This window comes from Lepus europaeus, chromosome 12, assembly GCF_033115175.1.
Source record: "Lepus europaeus isolate LE1 chromosome 12, mLepTim1.pri, whole genome shotgun sequence".
In the NCBI taxonomy this organism is placed as follows: Eukaryota; Metazoa; Chordata; class Mammalia; order Lagomorpha; family Leporidae; genus Lepus; species Lepus europaeus.
In genome coordinates this window covers 82640748-82655112 of record NC_084838.1, presented here as the reverse complement: position 1 = coordinate 82655112, position 14365 = coordinate 82640748, and the positions used below count along the sequence as shown (strand labels likewise).

General features: G+C 38.7%; 1 pseudogene; it reads left to right on the top strand.

The window, feature by feature from the left end:
- The first annotated feature begins 7450 nt into the window (after positions 1 to 7450).
- Positions 7451 to 7665, top strand: LOC133772135 (U2 spliceosomal RNA; annotated as a pseudogene).
- The last annotated feature ends 6700 nt before the right edge of the window (positions 7666 to 14365 follow it).

The window sequence follows — 14365 nt, the reverse complement described above, 5'->3', positions numbered from 1 at the left end:
TTAAAATATTGTCAGAAAATCTACACTGTTCTATGTTGAGTTTTATGAGACAAAACTAGAATCATACCAACACAGCATCTCTTTGGGACAGGAATGTCAACAAAGCCAACTTCACAAATAAATATTGAATTATTTCAGCAAATTTCTGCCTTCATCATTTATACCTGCTCATATCGTACTACGAAAACACAATAAAGTGCTTCACACAAACTGAATATTTTGCATCCAACTCACTGAACATTCTGATATTTGAGAACAGCTTGTCGGGCATCTATGATGATTATACCCATAGGGAGAATACATTTAAATGGAATAATGGAGTTATTTTTATTCTTCACCTTTGTCATAGAATGACTTACTACAAGGGCAGTTCAATACGATTGGAGCTGTGCAGTGCCCTCTATGATGTGAACATCGACTTCTTTAGCGTTAGAACTTTCAACCCAAGAGTCCTAGAGAAATTCCAGGGTTTTCTCAGAATTTGAAAAATTAATTTTGGGGCCAGCGCTGTGGCTCACTTCGTTAATCCTCTGCCTGAGGCGCCGACATCCATATGGCTGCCGGTTCTAGTCCCAGTTGCTCTTCTTCAGTCCAGCTCTCTGCTGTGGCCTAGGAGGGCAGTGGAGGATGGCCCAAGTGCTTGGGCCCTGCACCCGCATGGGAGACCAGGAGGAAGCACCTGGCCCCTGGCTTCAGATCAGTGCAACACGCTGGCTGTAGCAGCCATTTGGGGGGTGAACCAACATAAGGAAGACCTTCCTCTCTGTCTCTCTCTTTCTCACTGTCTAACTCTGCCTGTCAGAATAAAAAAAAATTAATTTTGATGCATACTAATGGATGAGACAATATGTGGGGGTATGACCTGCACATAATCTGCAACCAAACAGCTATTAAATGGAAATGAATCTGAATAATTTCACTAGGGTTTTCTTGCAGGGTCATCATATCAATTTGTATTAACTCTGAAGAAGAATTAAAAAGGTGATTTATTCCTTCCTCCTCTCCTTATGTCAAAAGGCAATCAAATTCACTACAATATAATGGATTGAGAAGGGAATATATGTTTTGATAATAATAGAATACTAAAATGAAAAATAAAGGCAAAGAAATGTGTGTGCAAAGTATAAATTTAGCAGAGATAAATTTATCTTTCAAGTTTCCTTCTTACAAATTTATCAGACACTAAAGTAGTCCTGAATTTATTAGTAAATATGTAATTTGGTTAGCAAATGATTTAGAATGGAGAAAATGTGTTCTTATAATTTTTCCTGAATGATGAGAGGTCAGCAGGGAAATTGGCTCATTTTGTTACATGATGCATGTTTTGCATAAATCATGCTTCTATGGTCAATGCTAAATTCTTTTTCTTGGTCCTCTGTTTCCCTGGGGTGCAAAGCATATGCTGTAACTCAGCAAATATGTATATACATATGCATATAGTACTATAACATTATATGACTTAGCAACATGAAACACAAGGACCACTGATTCTGTCTCACTCTACCTGGGAAGGATTTAGACCCTTGACTGTCCTATTTTTCATAACTCTCTCTTTTCTCCTTGTTGACCAGACCTGCACTTCTTTTTTCTTCCAGCGGCCTTTGTGGTATTGTGCTCTGTAGAGGTGAAATATCTGTACATACCCTTCAAAAATTTATTTCTCAACAATTTTCCATTGAAATTGGTTAGCTAATTAAGTAAGCTTTTTGCATTTTTCTCTCTCAGGGCTTTTTTTTTTTTTAATTCAAGCTCTGTATCCTTTCACATTTTTGTTTTCTGTCTTGATATTTTTGGAATAGCTCCATTCCATTTCCAACTTCATCTGCTTGCTAAATAGGCCTATATTTTCTACTTGGAAGGAAAGAATATGAGAAAAAAAAATCAGCGGGAAATTGTGTCCTAGAGAATAAATAGGAGCAACTAATTAAAGTTATTGATTGTGTTAGAAATGTGTTCCTGAAAAATACTACAGTTCAACTGAGTGTCCAACAAGGGAGAATACCATGCATTTTCATTCTCATTATTTTAGAATGGATCACTTTCCACTATATTCACTGATTGTAAAAGTTTATCACATTTAGAAAGTATGTTAAAAAATTGTTGATACATAGTAGGTCACACCACCATCAACTGAAGATGGACATTCCTTTTTTCCCTTCCTCTCCCTCCTCCTCCTCCTCCCCCATGACCATGAATATTCTACATCTCAGTAAATGATGCTGCATATATCCAGCCAGAATCCTGGACTCATCCTTGACAACGCCTACCTCTCTTCTCATCACCAATCACCAAGAACTTTGGATGCCACTCCTTTAATATCTTTTGAGTTAGCCTAGTTTTCTCCACGTCCATTACCACCATAAGTCCAAGGGGCCCACATTTTGACTTGACTCTGGTAACAGCTGCATCCAGGGCTGCCTTCCCACTTGCACGCTTCAGCATTGGATTAAGCATAACTTCCTATACAGCCCTCTGTACTTATAATCTGTCAGTAGTCTTTGTGCTCTCTCCTGTATGCCACTTGCTGCTTGAAAACAAAAGGGGAAGAGTAGATAGAAGATTTGTACTTACTTCAGGAATTTGAAGGTAACTGAGTGACTAATAAATTGGTGTAGTGAGTATAATCAGCCAGGAGAGAAGAAGGAAGCCCTGTTCAGAATGAGGTGGGTAGGACAGCAGCAGGATGAGTTAGGAAGCCTAAATCCAGTGCTGCGAAGAAGAAAAAAGGATATCACTGTGATGTCACTATAGACTCCAAAGTCCACACTGATATAGGATGGAGAACACCAAAGAGTACACCACAAAGAAAGAAAATGGAACAGGTGGATCATCTAATACTTACGACCCTGTGGGAAGGAAGGAGGAAGGATTAGTGATAGGTTTTTATTTTCTTTTGTTTCTTTCTTTTTTTTTTTTTTAGAAACAGTAAAAGGAGGGATTCATTAGCACCAGGAAATACACTATACAAACAAGCATACATAATTGTATAAATCATTATGTCTCAGATGTAAAACTCTGAATAATGACTTAACCAAGAATTGTCCCCTATCCATAGTAGGAAGACAGGGAGCTTATATGAGCGAATTGTCTACACTACCTGCAAACCAACAGATAATGCCTCAAATTGGAAAAAGTAAAAATTACAGTTTAAATGTAGTATTGAAAAATACAAAGGTAAATGTGGTACAGAAAACTGCAAATAATTTTAAATGTTTTCCTATGGAGGATTGTAGTTGGGAAATGCTAAGAAAAAAAATGATTTTTACTAAATTTTATAACACAATTTGATTTTTAAAAATTATGAACACATTATTTTAAATAAAATTTAACTAAGTATTTAAAATGATACAAATGTAAAATGTATAGCTAAAAAGTTAACCAAAGACAGGAATGTTAACATCAAGCAAAATGGGGTTTTAGTCAAAAATAGTATTAGAAAAATATTTCATTCACTAATAAAAGGAGCAACTCACCAGGAATTTACTATGATCCTGTATCTGTATTCTTCTGAAAACATTGGCTCAGAATGTAGACTGTAGGTGTTGGTATAATCACATAAATAAATAAGATACCCACAAGCAAGTTGAAAGAGGCAAAGAATAGAGAAATGTATACACTAAGCTTATGACCCAGCAATTTTCCTCCTGGGTATTTACCCATAGGAAATGGTTTGAGTGCAATTCCTTAGAGAATTTATCCCTATTAGCCAAAACTAGGGAAATGTCACTGTTCATTCATCAACAGGTGAATGCATAAACAAACTGTGGTATATTTAAAAACAGAAAGTTATGGAGCAATAAAAGGGAGGTAACTACTGACCCCTTTACATTAACGAACAGAAAACCTCATTCTGAATAAAAGAGCCAAACCAAAAAGAACATGTACTATGTGATCTGTTTATTTAAGAAGATGGAATGAACAAAACTAATCTATCATGACAGTGAGTGGATCATTGGTTTCTTGGAAATGTGACGAAGGTGAGGGAAGAGGGCATGACAGCCAAAGTGCACAAGGGCATTTTGATGGCTACAGCAGCATTCTATAGCTTGACTTGTCAAGATCCGCTGAGCTACCCTATGATCAGCGGTTGTATGTGTCAACATGACTGGATTATGGAATGCCCAGGTCACTGGTTAAACTTTTTTTCTGAATTGTGTTTCTGGAAGAAATTTGAATGCGTAGACTTCATAAGAGGATTGCCCTCCTGGATGTGGTTGAGCATTGTCCTAACTGTGGAGGGTCTGAACAGAGAACAGAGCCAGAGGAAAGGGCAATTGTCTCCCTCTGCCCTGGGAGCTAAGACAGTGGTCTTCTCCAACCCATAGCACTCCTGCTTCTCAGGACTTGACACTCCACAGGCCTTTTCAGCAGTTGTTCTCAAGCTCTGAGAGATTTGATCATATCCCTATCCCTCCTGCATGTCCAACTTGCAGAGGCCAGAGGTGGGGACTTCACAGCTCCCACAATCACATAAGCCAATATTCTACAATAAATCTCTTTATATAGATGTTTATATGTGTATAAATAAATATTGGTTCTGTTTTGTCTATTTTTCTGAATCCCTGATCAGCACTAACACATATACCTAAACACCTTGGTGTATATAAATTTTAGTTCAATTAAATTTGGCATTTAAAGTTTTAAAGAAAGCACATACAATTTGTCTCTTAGAGAGCTTCCAGATTCAGGCCAGGGAACCAGAACCACATTTACTGGCTGTGAGAACTCTGACTTTATAGAGCCAGACGAACTTTTAGAAATTCAACGGAAAAGATAAGGTGCCAATAGAAAGAACTAGCAATCATTCCTCTTGGGTGGCAACAAGAGATTGGCACTGGGATAAAACCCACCTTACTAGTCAGATGAGGTAGAAAAAGTGGTAGGAGCCAGTCAAGGCTACCAAGCAGTGCCTTTTGGCACCAAAAGCAAGAACAAAATCCAATTAGTTTCTGAGGTTACAGCTGGAGGCCTCACTGAATTAGTTATATTATAGTAATTAATATTCTCCCCCCTCAGCTTGAAGTTGATATATTCTGGGTAAAATGAAATGCATATCTATTTTGCAGTGTTGTAATGGAACCTGAATAGGATTAGAGATTTAACTGATTTTAACCTGAGTTCCTTATTTTAAAAAATGAAAATATTAGTCCAGGTGATTTGCCCACTCTTATAATCTTACATACTAAGGCATAGTCTCTTCATTTAAAGTCTATGGATGATAATAATATCCACACTTATTATAACAAAAATAAATATGAATATGTTGATATTGAAAACTCAGGTAATCTGTTATTACTATAATAATATCAAATACTAATATTTCTATATAATATAATAATTCAGGAAAGTAGATGGAAACAAGATAACTATAAAATTGTAAGACGTCAACATTATACCCAAATACTATCTACAGCAGGTTAGTAGTTATAATAGGAAAAAAATTACATTTAAATGAAGATAAGAAAAGCATCAGTTAAACAGTAACAACCATAAAAGAAATTTCCCCAAATCCATACAGATAGCTACAAATTTTCCAGAGAACCATACAAGATTTGAAAAAACGACCGTCATAGATATTCCTTGATGAAAATCCAAATTACCCTGATCTCACATCTCCTTTCAGCTGCCATCAGCCTTCTAAAGTCTTCATAATCAAAACTTTTAGAGTTGCCAACGCTGCCCAACATCATTTTCTTATTTCCCATTATTCCTCACTTGACTACAATGCATCTTATGCCTCCTGGGCCACCAAAACTGTTCTCTTCAAGGTCACCATCAATTTGCTTATTGCTAAAGCCAATGACAATTTTAAAGTCACTATCTTTTCTGATATCTCAGGAGCATTTGATAATATCAGATTAATCTCCTTTCCTTAAAAAAAAAATCTGCTTCCAAGATGCCGCACTCTCCTGTTCTTGTGCCTTCCCTCTAGTTTCTTGTCTTGTCTCATTTGGTGGATTCCTACCTCTGTTTGCACCTTAAATATTGATGTTCCTTAGATGTGCTGCTATGTCCATTCTTCAGATGCCACATAAGAGGCTATCTCCTCTCTTACAGCTTAACTTACCCTTTCAATGCTGAGGACACACAAAATTGTAACTCCAGCGCATCTCACTTTCATCCAGACTCCAAATGAGTAGAGTCAGTGATCTTTGGATGCACCACACATATCTCAAACTCCACATGTACAAAAATTAGTACCACCCAACCTTATCTGTATCCCTCTCTGTGAATGGAACCCACTTAAGTGGAACTGCCCTGTGGGTCATCCCTGATTCCTCCACCTTTATTTTACAATTACCTGTTTCTGTCAATTTTACATGACAAATAATTTCCAAATGTATATCACAGATATTTCTTGATTGTGAATAGGATCAATTCATCTTACCTAAACGTTGTCAGTAACGTTCCCCATGGTCCTCAGGTAAAGTTCATAACCATTAACAGGATTCCGACCCCACTGATATAGCTGTCGTACAAAACTATACCTCGACACTCTGCTCTATCCACACAGAATTCAATTTCTCAAAGGCACCAGGCTCTCCATTGGCAATGGAATTTTTCTGAATGTGGCTCTGTCTTTGAGCATTCTGCTTCCTGTGCGCTTGCCTGTCTACCATAAGCCTCAGGGACTAAACCTAGATGTCAGTTATCCATGAATCTTCACTGACTCCTTAGGAGACATTCTCCATAACTTCTTCCAGTACCCTGTTACTATTGGTTAGTTTTTGATTAAGTAGTAGAACAAGATTTTCTAAAGTTTGAAGTTGTTTAAAATACCTCAAAAACATGGGCTGTTGTGGCATAGCAGGTTAAGCTGACACCTGCAACAATATCCCATACGGGTGCCCATTCAAGTTCCGACTGCTCTACTTCCAATCCAGCTCCCTGCAAACGCACCTGGGAAATCAGTGGAAGATGGCCCTGTACTTAGGCCCTGGCCACCCTTGTGGCAGACCCATAGGAAGCTCCTGGCTCAGCCCGGCCAAGCTCCCGCTGTAGTGGCCATGTAGGGAGTGAAATAGCAAATGGAAGATCTTTCTCCCCCTCTTTCTGTAACTCTGATTTCCAAGTGAATAAATCAATCTTTCAAAAAGTAAAAATAAATTAAAATGACACAAGACAGTCACTGGATGCCTTAATCATTTGCAGAGCTCTTAATCACAAATGCCATGAACCAAATTAAAAGACAAATTAAAAATGGGGAAAAACTGTTTACTAAATATGACAGGCAAAGGGTTAAAATGTTTGAGTTTCTTCAAATTTTTAAGAAAACATTATGAGTCCAGATAAATAAGCCAAGGATATAAACAGATGTGAAAAAAGAAATACTAATTAATAGTGATTCAAAAAACATATTTAACTTCTATTGTAATCAAAGAAATTTAATTTTAAAAAGAGGAGTTTTTTCTTTTTCATGCTAGTGTAGGTTTTTAATTATTAGAAATTCATCACTTCTCGGCCTTTTGGCTAAGATCAAGTGTAATTATTAGAAATTCAGCTCATGAAAGAGTAGTGAGACATTACTAGAGCAATAAGAAAATGATGTAGCTTTTTTTTTTCTTTCTTTCTTTTTTTTTTTTTTTTTTGACAGGCAGTGTTAGACAATGAGAGAGAGAGAGAGACAAAGAGAAAGGTCTTCCTTTTTCTGTTGGTTCACCCCACAAGTGGCCGCCACGGCCGGTGCGCTGCGGCGCGCTGCACCAATCTAAAGCCAGGAGCCAGGTGCCTCCTCCCAGTCTCCCATGCAAGTGCAGGGCCCAAGCACTTGGGCCATCCTCCACTGCCTTCCTGGGCTACAGCAGAGAGCTGGACTGGAAGGGGGGCAACCCAGACAGAATCCGGCGCCCCAACTGAGACTAGAACCCAGGGTTCTGGCACCGCAGGCGGAGGATTAGCCAAGTGAGCCACAGCGCCGGCCATATACAGCTTTCTATTAAACCTTTTTTGATACACATCAAGAGTCCTTAAAGTCTAAGGACTTTAGAGTCTAGAATAAAATCCTAAGATTCTAGAATTCTTTGACCCTGGGTGAATCATAACTAAGGAAATAATCAAAAGAAGAAAAATATGTCCACATAAAATGTTAATTACAATGTTATTTATAGTCAGGTAAATTTGGGAAAAATAAATATTAAACAAAAAAATAAGAAATTGGTTAAGTAAATTCTAGCATATCCACAAAACAGAGTGTTTTGCAGCCATAGTTAGATAGGTAAGCAGGTAGCTAGATGTAAGGATTGCATAGAAAGTATGATATTACTGTTGTAAAATTAAATGTGCACAACACACACAAAGAAGCTACAAGGAAATAAATATGTTGGCTATGCTTCCCTCTAGGTAATGAGATTATGAGACTGTTATTTTCTTCTTTATATGTTTCCATATTTCCACATTTTTATAGCAGTATTACTTTTATAGTCCAGCCAAACAAAAATAATAAAAATTGACTGTGACAGGCTCTGAGAAAACTTACTTAACCGAACAGAAAGCATTGAGACTAATGGAGCCAGGTATTAATTTTTGCATTGGAAAGGCCTTTCAGGTGTGAATGTGGAGGAATCCTGGCGTCCAGGAATGTGTCTAAAGAAAGCGTTGCATGGGTTGTTGGTGCAGCCAGGGCACAGGAATTCTAGAAAGGCAGACAGGGTGTGCCTAAGGTCCTGGAATGTGGCCTGGAAATCACAAAGCAGGGAAACAGAGAACTGCCATGCATCACAGGGCCCCACGTCCTGGGGCCAGAAAACCTGCAATCATGGACAGAGATGTACATTATGGGCCAGAAGACTTAGGGAGTAGGAGCTAACAATATTCTATAGCATTCTTTGGAGGCAGGAATTCAAATCAGCTACCAATAAGACCTTTGGACTGGCATGAAAGTGACTTTTAAAGTACAAGACAATGGATTGATTAAAATTAAATTTACCATGTGACATAGACGCAACATAACAATGATTTAAATAATTTAGAAATTTGTTTTCATGGACAGTATGAGTGAAAGGGCAAGCCATCCAGCAGTGAGTAGACTCTCCACAACTGTCAGGGATTCAGCTCCTTCTACCCTAGAGATTCACGGTGCACGAACTCTGTACTCACTGCCATGACAGGTCCTAGAGAGCTCCTCCAGCTGCAGCCATCTCTACCTTGCCAGAGATTTCCAGTTGCTGCTCCCTAAAACTTCTGCTACTATCTTTTGGGCAGAACTTAGGCACTGGGTGACACCGAGGTGCAAGAGAAACTGGGATACGGTTTCTTCTGTGCAGCCACATTTCCAGCTCAAAATTTTTCTAACACAGAAGATAAAGAAGATGGTGCTGGTGGAAAATAAAGTTATCTAAAGAGAGTTTCCAATAAATGAAGAGGGAGAGAATTTCAAGAGGAGGGAACATTTTGTGCATAGCCAAAGAGGAGTGGAGAACATCATGTATTCAGGAAGTGGTGACTACCACTGACAAACTGGAAACCTCTTGATGCAACTACGCGTGCACTTTAGGGTAAGCATAAATGCATTAGTCTCCTAGGAGTGTGCATAAGGAGATAATGATACCATGAGTTAATAACTGTTCTAGTCTCCTTCTATTCTGGATTTGGTGGAATTCACACAATTTAACATTCTTACAGTGTACTGATGATTTGTTTTTTAAAGCACTTACTGCTCCAAGTTTGTGCTCATCTCCAGAGGATTGTTAAAACAACTCAAACATCTACAATGATGAACTTCGAACTGATGGGTATACACTTACCCAGGATTTAATGAGCATAGATTTGCCAGTGTTAGCTACCCATAGCCAGAGAAATCCAACTCAACTTACCTTTCCCTAATTGGGAGTTTTTATCTCTTTCTGCAATGCTGCATCCCAGAAAACAAATAAAACAGGCATGTGACATTCAAAGGTGAGACAGAGTCATTATAGGATGTCAGCTGTGATGTCTCATAGACACAGAAAAATAGCATTTGGCATCAAATATGATTGCTTCAATTCCAGTAAACTTGATGTGAAACAAGGAAACTATTTCCCCTAAGTCCGTCCCTTAACCCTGATTCCAGAAAATAAACATGACGACATTATCTGGCCCATGGGTGGGCCTCAAAACTTTTGGATAAATGCCTTTGTATTTTGCTGCACTTGAATGTCCTGAGGAAAGTTGATCATGGAAAGAATTAAGCATCCAGGGTCAAGTGTTCTTATCCATAACATGTAGCGTCAAGGTAAATTGGTACTTACAAGAAGAGAATTGGCAACAGGAGGACATTTATTCCTGCAGAACCTTCCAGACTCATAGTGGGTAATGCCACCACCTGCACTGCCAGCATCCCATATGGACACCGGTTCATGTCCCTGCTGCTCCATTTCTAATCCAGCTCCCTGCTGATGGCCTGGGAGAAGCAGAGGAAGGTGACCCAAATGCGTAGGCCCCTGCTAGATACATGAAAGACCCAGATGAAGCTCCTGGCTTTGGCCTGGCCCAGCGCTGGCCATTGTGGCCATCTGGGGAGTGAACCAGTGGATGGAAGATTGATCTATCTCTCTTTCAGTCTCTCCCTCTCTGTAACACTGATGTTCATAATAAATACATAAATTTTAAAAAGAAACTTCCAGGCCAATTGCATCATAGCCTTCTTTTGCAGTATTCAGCGCAGAGGTCCCAGAATCCATGTTGCCTTTGGGAAAGGCTTTTGGCAGAGGAGGACATGGCTAAGCAGCTGGAAATAGTTACCTAATACATACACACTGGCCCTAGCATTGTGCACACGGTAGATATGTTTGTACCTCCAGTTCAAGGAGCATTATGAGAAGGGAATACAATTATCACTACTTACATTTAGCTCTGGCATTCTCTTACAGCACATAAGCTCGCTGCACTATAATTTTTTTTTTGCTCTAGAAAATGCTGACTCAGCTCCAACAGTGTGGAGACATGAAATCCCAGCAGAGTCCTTTATTAATTTCATATCTGAGCATCAAAACATGGAACCAAACCCCCAACAGCTCTACAAATTCTTTGGAACAAAGGTTTCTTAATGGTGCTTCTGGTCTTCCCTTGGTAACTACAATGTAGAGGGAGTTAAGAATCATCTCCTTTTGGTCACAGGGTGACCAATGTGCCAACATTTGATGTTGGAGCTTATTTTATTTTCACCAGCACATAATAATTGCACATATTTATAGGGTCAAGTAATATTCAATGTAAGAGGGTTTGGGTATTCAATGTAAGAGGGTTTGGGTTCTTTTAATTTTTTACTTATATAAGGTGAATAAATATCATGTAATTCATTTATACAGATTTAAAAGCATAATGATACTTCCAACACTCCCCTCCCTCCTGCCAATGCTTCCACCCTCCCTATCTCTTCTTTTCTTTCTTTTTACTTTCATTTTTACAATGACATTCTTTATTTTATAATCACAAGCTTAACTGTGAGAGGGATTATTTTAAAAGATTTATTTATGTATGTGAAAGGCAGAGTTACAGAGAGGCAGAAGCAGAGAGCGAGCGAGCTTCCATCCACTGGTTCACTCCCCAAATGGCCAAAACAGCTGGAGTTGGGCCAATCCAAAGCCAGGGGCTGGGAGCCAGGAGCTTTTTCCAGGTCTCCCATGTGGACACAGGAGTCCAAGGACTTGTGCCATCTTCTACTGCTCTCGCAGGCCATAGCAGAGATCTGGATAGGAAGTGGAACAGCCAGGTCTTGAACTGGTGCCCATATGGGATTTTTTTTAACAAATAAAACTGACATCATGATTTACATACCAATGCTTTTACCTAAGTTTTCCAGACAGGATCATTGAGCTAGCAAGAATTAGTTTGGGCTCCAAGGTGATTTAAGAAGCACATGGCCCATCCTCATGAAGGTGGTGTAAAAGACCCTGATTTGAGTTAGGATTTGCCTTTTATTTATATAAATATCATCCAACATTTACACCTCTTTTAGTCCTAGCTTCCTGACCTACATGTAAATGGAGATGTTAATAATAATAATAAGCAACATTATTATTAATGTACCATTCTCATGATGGTGTTAGCACTAGCAGAATATACCTTTAGGGCGATGCTTAACGAGGAATTAATCATATTGCTTTTAGTTGGTCAGGTTCTTCTGCACAGTGGTGAGGAGTCGTCTTCCCTAGACTACCTGTCACCTGCCTTTAATGCCTGGGGTGAAACCTGCACTCCACAGGACACGAGCTGCAATCCATGACCTCACCTGGAGTGGGGTGAACAGTTTTGCCTTTGCTCCATGAAGATTTAACTCCACACTTGGGCCACATCCAGTAAAGAACTGAGCCAACTAGTCCAGACTATAATAAAGTGGGTATTTTTGAGTCTGAAAACACGCCCATTTGAGACAATATGCTCAATTTCATAGAAATTGAGTTGCAATGTGGTTTAAAAACTGTTTATATCCTACCCAAATTATTTTTGGTGAAAACTTATCAAGAGAAAAAAAAAAAAACCCTATTAGGTAAGGACAAAAGCAGGTGAGTTCAGATGTTGTATCAGGCTAATTGCTTATGGCTTGAATAGAACAGTTTTCCCGAGTGGCTGCAATTTGTGGACTGGTTTTCATGGACCTCAGCAAATCAAACTATTGGCATCTTTTTGTTAAATCTACCTTAGCTTTCCGGAGAGAAAGCCATTAGGAAAAACCATTTCCCCCTTTTGTTAGTTTGATTCATGCTCCAGGCTCCTCCAAACCATTAGAGGATGAAAATATTCGTTAACACTATTCCTTCCTAGCAGATCTCTGCTGGGTGAAAAAGAGCCTATTCCTTCCTCTGCTTCAAAGAAAGGTGGTGGGGGTGGGGGAGGGGAAGACAACAAAAAGGAACAAGAGAGGAGGCACAGCCATATGACTAGATCGCATTTATTCATTTGTGTTTTGTTTTAGAACAAATTTTCCAGCAACTTGTTTTGTTTTCATATACAGGCAATAGGCGAGAGACAGCACAGTATAAACAGTGTAATGGCCTTCTATGAACCAGATTCAATGTTTTTCCATGTCTGGGACCCTCAAAAATTCATTTAACAGAAATAATAAGCTATATGTCAGCATGACTAATATATTACCATTTTAAATTATAAAAATCTATATATATAAATTAATACATGGAAAGGTACTTCAAAATATTTCCTGGGAAATGGAATTAAAATTTATTTTGGTGCAAAAATATTCTGACATCCATGTATATGAGGGGCATTTAAAAAGCTCATGAAAATATTATAAAAAAATGCACAAATTCCAAAATTTTCCTCCAAAATAAACTTATCTTTTAATTCTATTTTCCATAATATATTTAAAGACCCTCATATATACATTTTGCTGTGAACATAATATATCCTGGAAATACCAGTAAGAAACTATTGAACATAATTATCGTTGTAGAAAATTTGGCAGCCATGGGGCCAGCGCTGTGGCACAGTGGGTTGATTCTCCACCTGCAGCACCAGCATCCCATTTGGGTGCCAGTTCTAGTCCCAGCTGCTTCTCTTTCAATCCAACTCTCTTCTATGGCCTGGGAAAGCAGTAGACGAATGGCCCAAGAACTTGGACCTAGAAGAGGCTCCTGGCTCCTGGTTTCAGATCAGCCCAGTTCCAGCAATTGCAGCTGTTTGGGGAGTGAACCAGTAGATGGAGGGCCTTTCTGTCTCTGCCTTTCAAATAAACAAATAAAATCTTTTTTAAAAAATTCAGTGGCCAAAATATACAGTTATATCTTTTTGGCTCTTTGATTATCATGCCATTTGTATATAGTCTTTGGTTAATAAAATAAATTACTTAAGAAAACTTTGTTATTACAAGATAACCATTCAATGAAATTAATGCTGTTATTTGTGTCCTGCTCTACTTTTATTGTTAGAGGAACTGCGCCAATTTTAAGAAGATGTTGATGACTAAACCCAGAGACTTTCTTCTTTATGGACCAGGGTAATGTGAGAAGTTCATGAAGGGATTGACATTGTGGTTCAGCAGATTAAGCCACCACTTCCAATGCCAGTATCCCAAACCAGAGAAGCAATCTGAATATCAGTTGCCCTGCTTAGAATCCAGCTCCCTACCAATATGCATAGGAAAGCAATGGATGATAGCCCAAGCGTTGCAAGTGGCAGCTTAACCTGCTGTGTCACACAATGCCAGCCTCATTCTGTGTTGTATCTTGAAAACAGTTTTCTAAAAGTCGACTGAGATTAGGGAGAAGCCAGTGATCAGAAAATGTTGTCCAAATGCCATAGTGAGCCACTTAGAAAAACAAATACTGCCTTTGTAGAGGCAGAGGGAATAAATAAGAAGCAGCACTGCTCCTGGTATGTGTGACACAGGAATGTCTTTAAATCTGAAAGCAAAGGGAAAAAAGCAGTGGAT